Source organism: Colossoma macropomum, unplaced genomic scaffold, assembly GCF_904425465.1.
Source record: "Colossoma macropomum unplaced genomic scaffold, Colossoma_macropomum, whole genome shotgun sequence".
Taxonomy (NCBI): domain Eukaryota; kingdom Metazoa; phylum Chordata; class Actinopteri; order Characiformes; family Serrasalmidae; genus Colossoma; species Colossoma macropomum.
The window spans coordinates 7,708,401-7,715,991 of NW_023494809.1; the positions used below are offsets into that span (position 1 = coordinate 7,708,401).

Genomic DNA, 7,591 nt, shown 5'->3' on the forward strand with positions numbered 1-7,591 from the left:
TCCATACACACTGAGTTATCTAATGATGTTGTGTTAGCGGCAGATTGAAGAGATGTGGTGGATGCAGTGTCTAGGAAGATGCACATGCTAGCCTTTATCCTCCTCACTTGGTAGCAAGTGGGTGGAATAGGTCATGATTAAATAGGTGAGTTAAAAATAAAAACGTGGGCAGTTTTGTATTTCATTGTGAAAGTTTGTATCACTAAAAATATGTTTTAATTGACTAAACATGCAGACATGATACTTTTCTTTTGCATTGTCACTGTAGAACTTCACCTGCATGTTTTCACCACAGGTAAGAGGCTAAGTAGTGACAAATTTCTCGATTTGCTTGCTCAGCTTACTGTCTGATGACTGCTATGCCTCATTTTATTGTGACTAAGCATTAACATCTTGTAATTTGGGTCATGTGGTTTTGCTACAGTAGCTTAACAACAGTGATTTTGATTATGACATGTCATATAGGGAAATAAACACCACAGATGAGATCATTTAGCACAATTAGCTTAGATTACATCCCAAAGGAACCGAATTCACTATAGCTACTGTGAGAAAGTGTAAAGATTATGAAGATCTCTCTCTCTCTCTCTCTCTCTCTCTCGCTCTCTCTCGCTCTCTCTCTCTCTCTCTCTCTGCCTTTCTGTTTGCTCTCAAGGTTTGACCGATGGCACAGGCTGCATGAGAGCTGTTTCAACTATAACAGCAAAAGACACAATGGACTGAACGGCAGTCCAACTTCTCTGGCATTCTCAGTGGGAATTCCACCTCTATATCCTCTAGTTTGAGACAGGGGACAGTTTTAACCAACAGTAAGTTAAACACTGTCTCTTAGCTAAATGCTAAATCATTCCAGTGCTCAAAGAAACTTCCATTCATCATTACAGAACATACTCAGAAATAAAAAATTATGCAAAAACATAAAAATGTCAAGGTTGCCGAACACACTGGCCAGAATCAAAGTAAAGCTAGCTCTTCAAAGAAGCTACATGTCTGATTAAGACTCTTTTGCCTAAGCTGGGAGGGTTGGGCAGTATCCACTTGTTTCGTGGCTTCAGATCATCTCTAAATCTTACTGTGGTATAAAGTATTTAATCAGGGAGGACGGCATTTACGTCAAAAGTTGAAGGAAAAGTATTGTAGAGTCAGCACAGAGTAAGAGATGATTCATCTGGGATTAGTGCTCTTTGACTGAATCGGCCACAGAAAGGTCACCATTAGGCACAGCCTTCCACCCTGTGGTGACCAACACAAAACGCCCACACCACCAACACAGAATAACACAACTAAAACATACATTTACTTTTAAACTGACAGACAAGAACATAAACAACATTAAACGTCCCTTTTAAAGGGAGTCTCCCAGGAGCCTCTACAGTAACGCAAGTCAGTACCAGGATGCTACATAGCTTCCCTTTCAAAGGTCGAATGTCCCAGCGACCCACCAGCTCGAGCCAAGTCCCTGGGCGGGTGCAGTCCTGGCCAGCACAAACCTTCCAGCCCTGGCCCCGTCCTCAGGCCTCAGGCTTCGTCATCCAGCCTTCCTGCCGTCTCTGCTTTCGAGCCTCGCTATGCCATCTTCAACTAGAAAACGGATGTGACTGCACTGTAATATATTATCTTTTCTATATCTTGTTCCCTCTTGAATAAAAATATATTAACAAAAAAAGAACATTTTGCTTACAGTAAACCCTGGTTTCCTGCTAATAGAGCTTGTCTGAATCCAGGAGAATGCAAACTGAGAAGAAACGGAAAGAAAAGGAGACTGTCATAGAAAAATTAAAACAAACAGCTCACTCAAAAAAGTTCAAAAAAATAAAATAAGTCTCAAACACCTCATCACGTTAAGGCCTTAAAATAAAAAATCTTCCTCCCAAGTCCAGTCCTCCCAAGCTCTGTTTTTTAAAAATAGCTCCATCCACATGAAAACGCAAAAACATAAGTTCAAGCACTGTCAAGAGCATGCCAAACCAGCAGGCGGCGATATACTCCTAATCACAAAGCCATGTTGGCCAATCAGAGGACTTACTGGCAGGCTAACAATACGCTCACGCTAGAATATAAAAAAAGCAAAACTCAGGAAAACGTGGACTGGGAGTCTAAGACTCTTGCCAGTCCAAGCATGCCAACTTCCTAGCTCTTTTCCTCGAGCAGTGCTCTTCTGAGACATCCCCAGAGTTTCCTCATCGCAAGGAGGGCATAACAAGGGCCATAATCACCACCACACTGAAGGTGATAGAGGGGAAATACAGGCAGACAGTAGACCACTTTGACTTACACTTGACCTCTTGGTTGCCAGATGTGTCTGATGAACTATGAAAGTCAGATGGCAGCAGTTTGGCCCCCTCGGTGGGAAAGGAGAAAAGAGATCTACTTCATGTATGTAGGGCCTAATTGTTAGTTGTTGAGAAGTCTAAAAGTAACCCAACACTAGTGGTGTGCGATACTGCAAAATTTGGTATCGATCTGATCCCAAGTAAATACAGGGCCGGTATCGCTGATACCGATACTGATGCTTTTTACTTATAAAAGCAGCTTATGTACTTTCATGTACGGGAGAGCAGTGTATCATGATTTATGAGGTGAATCTATCATCAATATGCTAAATTTAAATACATTTTCATGACCACTAAGTGATTTTTGCTTTCCACTGGTAATTAGTTAATCACGTGCATGTTAAAACCCAGGACAGCAAAGTTTTAGGCAAATAAAACATTTTTTTAATACTGTAATGAACTTAATTTGAACATGAATTCTGCACTAAATTACCACTGGAGAACAATGAATGTTTTAAAACTTACAGTCTTCTTTCCTTCAGCCCGTGGTTTTTGTTCAGGAACAGGTAAATAATAAAAAGCCTTAATTTCCTTCATTGTCTAACCCTCTCACTGGTATGGAGAAATCCACTTTGGTCATGTTTGCTAGGTTCGAAACAAGGAGGATGGAAAGAATGAGATGCGGGAAGATGCGGCTTGGAAGAAAATAACAACAATGAATATATTGTTAGCTCAATAGCCATATACAAAACAAGGAAAGAAATAGTTACACAAAGGACAAAAAAAAGAAATAAAAATGGGCCCAAAAAACAAAAACAACTTAAGAGCTCTTCAGGTTCACTGTCTCTGATTTTAAATCTGAAGCTCAATACTACTATGCAGCTTCTTTTCTTTTCTTTGGGATGAATCTCAGTTCAGTTCGTAAGGAAAAGCTTATCTGTTTCTCCCGTTCTCTCCCTGCCCGTGAAGGAACAACACGCAAAGCCGATGGCTTTCAACACGTGGTCCTGGCTCGCCGCTCTGGTCTCACTCACAGTCTGACGCGTACGCGTACTTGAAGGATCCAAACTCAATGCATACAACCATTACTACTCAACTTCTCAACAAGTAATTCTTATGTAGATTCATTATAGAAGATTCTGTGAATAGCAAACAATTTGCTTCTATACAGTAAAAAAATGCTTTACTTATTGAACATTCTACTATTGACATCTTACGAATTCCTTCAATATCAATATTCAAAAGACCTTACAGCTGAAAATCTTCAATTCCTGTAGTAAATTTGTACGTTAGGCGTCGAATTACAGTACAAATTTAACTACGTAGTTTGCTCTTAACAAATCTGAGCGCTAGCATTCTGCTTTCCAAAGAATACTTATAAAAACATTAACCTGAAATCATTTACAAAACCAAAACATAGTACAATCGCAACTCCAACTGGCTTTTTTTTTCTGTTCTTTCGTTCTTTCTAATAATAAATCGTTTGAACAGTTTTCATCCTACTCTTTTACAGTCAGCAGCATAACATGCTAACTCACACTGACTAGCATGAGAACAGATGAGTTTAACTCACCGGAGTTGCTCATTAAAAGGAGAAATAATCGACAGCAAAAGATCTTGATGGATCATTTCACCTTTACAGAGTGAAATAAGTAAAATATGGCTCAGTTCTAGTCTTCATATCTGCAAATTCGTACTCTAGGTCAATAATTCAACGCTTTTAAGAGTAGTAAATCCGAAGCTAAGCTGCAAGTGGTTTCGTGTTTTTGTTCGTTTTTGTTTTGTTTTTTTTTTCTAAAACTGGTTTGGACCGGTTTTCCCAGCTGGCTCAGACTATCTTAAAGTGCCCTCTACAGGAAATTTCGGGGAACTGCAACAACTACACGTATATATTTAAGTGTAGTACAAACATGAAATGAAAATAAACCCTCACTTTAAGTGGGTTACAATTGCATTTCTCTGGCTTTGGTAAAATAAACAAAGTGTACAAAATCATTACTGGAGAACCTAAATCCTAAATCTTTTTCAGTTAGAGGTTTTTGTTCAGAAACAATAATATAATATACCACTATATAAGCTCCCTGGGTAATCTATGCCTTTCTGAAAGGACTCTGACAGTGACCTCTGTCTCTGTGCCGGGGGTCTAGGTCTGTCTAAGGGATTTCCCTCCTCCTCTCTCCGTTTCTTTTGCAGCTCTGAGTTCCCTTTTTTGCAGATTTTTCATATGTTTGTATAAATTGGTGGTGCTGCCACAGTAGCGAACAGCCTTCTTACACACATCACAGTGTGCAAGGTTTTTATTTACAGCCATAAAACATCACCACATGTATAAAAGAGTTTGCAGTGGAGTGCAGGAGATGCGTCATTCATGAACTCTCTTATTTTCTACTAGCTCATCATTTAAAGGTACTTCTGTCATTTCATGTCTTAATTAAAAAAGAGTCTCTTATTGATTTTGTGTTTCACTTGCTGCCTTGTCAGTGGCAACAATCTGAAGAGTTTATTCAATACAAAAAGAGTCCGAAAATGTCTGAGTGTTTAACACAAAACATATTTCTGTGAAGAATGGGTGCTGTAAACTCACAGCTTAGAGGAAATGACAACCACATAGAGCATTCATCATTTTCATTTTAAACACTGTTGTCTTAACAGAATAACTTTTATCTTATGGCAACATACCACTTTCTTTTCGCACATGTTCAGGATCACACTGCAGGTCTGACAGATGTGTAACACACACACATACACATGCGGCAAAGAAGACTGTGGCCAAGATAGAGAAGAAGTGCAGTCCCTTTTATGGATCAAGGAATTTAATAAAGACTGTCCAGACCTTCTTCCCTTCTGCGCTGATGCAGACGGCTCTGAAATAAGTCTGTGTGGTTGGCTGGTTGTCCTTGTTCATGCTGAATTGTCTCGATGACTCTTTTGTCATCCATTGTCTCCTTGGTGGCCTCACAGTAGTTATGGAGCATGAAACAGGCAGATACCAAGGGGAAGGTCATTTTCATGGGTCCCATCCATGGCACCGATGCCCTGGGGAGATGCCTTGGGCTTGGTGTAACCCTGCTACAAGTTCCTCTACTTTGAACTTAGTGACCAGTGTCGGGACTAAGTGCGATTCCCGCTCGCTAAAAACCCCAACATACGGATAATTAAACACTAATCTGTTCTTTAACTATGTTTCAGTTCTTTAATAAATCTGATTGCTTGTTCTCGTCATAAACGCAAAATAAAATAGAGTACAGTCAAAAATAAAAGAAAGTAGAACAAAAGACTTCAGCTGTTGAGTTCTTTTGGAAGGAAGGAAAAGGCCCTCTTCTTTATTGAGCTTCAGGTGGCAAGATGGCTCCTGGACAACCAAATGCAAAGTACATCACAGAAACATCCTTTTTTATATCCTGTTTGGGGGCGATGAAGTAATCGCCCCCTCCCTCTCACATTGTCCCATATCATTTTGATTCCCATTATTTCCTGATTCTACACTTCAGTTGGAAACCCTTATTTCCAACCGCACCTGTTCTTGATTTTTTTTTAAACTTTCCATGCTCAGCTATCCCAAGCTGCACCTATCCTTTCAAGGCTACTAATTAGCTCTTGCCTTATTAAACTGGTTCCAAAACTGATTGTGACTGGTTCCTTATCAGCTTACCTCACTCTTTGGGGGTCAGCTTGCCCTCACTACAAAGTACACTGGCTTCTAGATGCTTCTGAACTTCAGGGACTCTCCAATGCAAAATCCCCTAACTTACACACAGCAAGGCCTATCCTTAGTGAGGATTAATACACTTTTGTTAATCAACTTTTCAGCATATGATTATGGATTTCTTATTGATTATAATAGTAATATATTCAGTAAAATGCTACACCAGTAACTAAATATGCACAGGGCCCATGAGGACTGTAACTGCTTCACATACTTGCCTTACTGTTTTCAAAACCACCTGTCTTGGCAATCCAAAGCTGTTCGCCATCTTTCGTAATCTCCCCCATCTGCTAAATAGTAGAGTGTGCAGGCAACTTATTTGACAACACTGGCAGGCAATGTCATTACAGTTGTCTGCCCTTCAATGTGTAGGCAAAGCAGCTCACTCAACAACAACAGCGATGGCCTTCACAAACGAATATTCTATTAATTTCTGCACTGACCACTTTGTTTTTAAAGTTGTCCCACCAACAAGAGGTCTCCAGTCTCATCTAAAACCGGCGACGTTGGCAGTGAGGTCTGGGTTGTGGGAGTTTTGCCCTGCTGTCTTTTTTGATGGGCCAATGTCACAAGTAAAGGATCCTAATGGTTTAACACAGGGGTTGGCAACCCAAATGTTAATGCTATTTTATCTTTTCAACAAAAATAAAACCATCTTGGGAGCCACAACATTTTATGTCCATTTTACCGTCTTGGCTGCAAATATGTCTCAGTATGTGCTGATGTACTAGTGTAGACTAAAAAATATAAACAAAAATGCAGATTTACTTTGCTCTGCTTTAAGCTTTAGCTCAGCTATAGCCGCTTTTCTCACATCTCCAGCAGGAAACTTTTCCGCAAAAGTAAGATAGCTTCTTGTAAAATGTCTCTCAATGTTTGACTTTTTACAAGGCTGAAGTCAGCTTTTCATTCTAATTTTCCCGTTCCACATTTAATGGTCCCTGAGGTGCCAAAATACAACTGCTGCATTATTTAAGGTGGAATGGGAAAATTCGAACAAGAAGTTTGAGTTCAGCTTTGTGACTTTTTAATGTTTGACAGTTTCTCGTTGCCAATTAAATGTAGTAGGAAACCAGCTGGAGTGAATATAAATGCAAATAAGTCCATTCGTCTCCAAATTATAGATGTTTGTCTGAAATCTCTCTCTTTGCCTTTTGGTTAGCTACTAACTAGGCAAGACTGTTGTCTGCGTTGCTATGTGACCAGCAGTCTGTGTGCTGATCTTCGGGGTTGGCCTTCTGTAACAAACCTATTTTTTCTTCTAAAAATGCCATCTCGTCCTTCATCAGAAATCAGTTCTATATATCCCATTACATAAAAAATTACTACTGGCATTAAGCCATTGCATTTGATTATACACTATATGGACATAAGCATTGGGAAGTCCGTAGGCTTCATGTATACATATGGAGTTGGTCCCCCTTTACAGCTATTCTCTTCTGGAGTGTGTCTGTTGGAATTTTTGTCCATTCATCCAGAAAAGCATTTGTGAGGACAGACACTGATGTTGGACTAGAGGGCCTGACTCGCAATCTCTGTTCTAGTTCATCGCAAAGGTGTTGGATGGGGTTGAAGTCAGGGCTCTGTGAGGGTCAGTCAAGTTCTTCCTCAC

At 39.9% G+C, this 7,591-nt stretch overlaps 1 long non-coding RNA gene across 1 annotated transcript; it reads right to left on the bottom strand.

The window, feature by feature from the left end:
- Positions 1-327: 327 nt before the first annotated feature.
- LOC118798667 lies at positions 328-4,035 on the bottom strand. The gene is made up of 4 exons (XR_005006072.1): positions 3,847-4,035; positions 2,799-3,341; positions 1,682-1,735; positions 328-1,581 (listed from the first exon to the last, which is right to left on the bottom strand). It is a non-coding gene; the product is annotated as an uncharacterized LOC118798667 (long non-coding RNA).
- Positions 4,036-7,591: the final 3,556 nt, after the last annotated feature.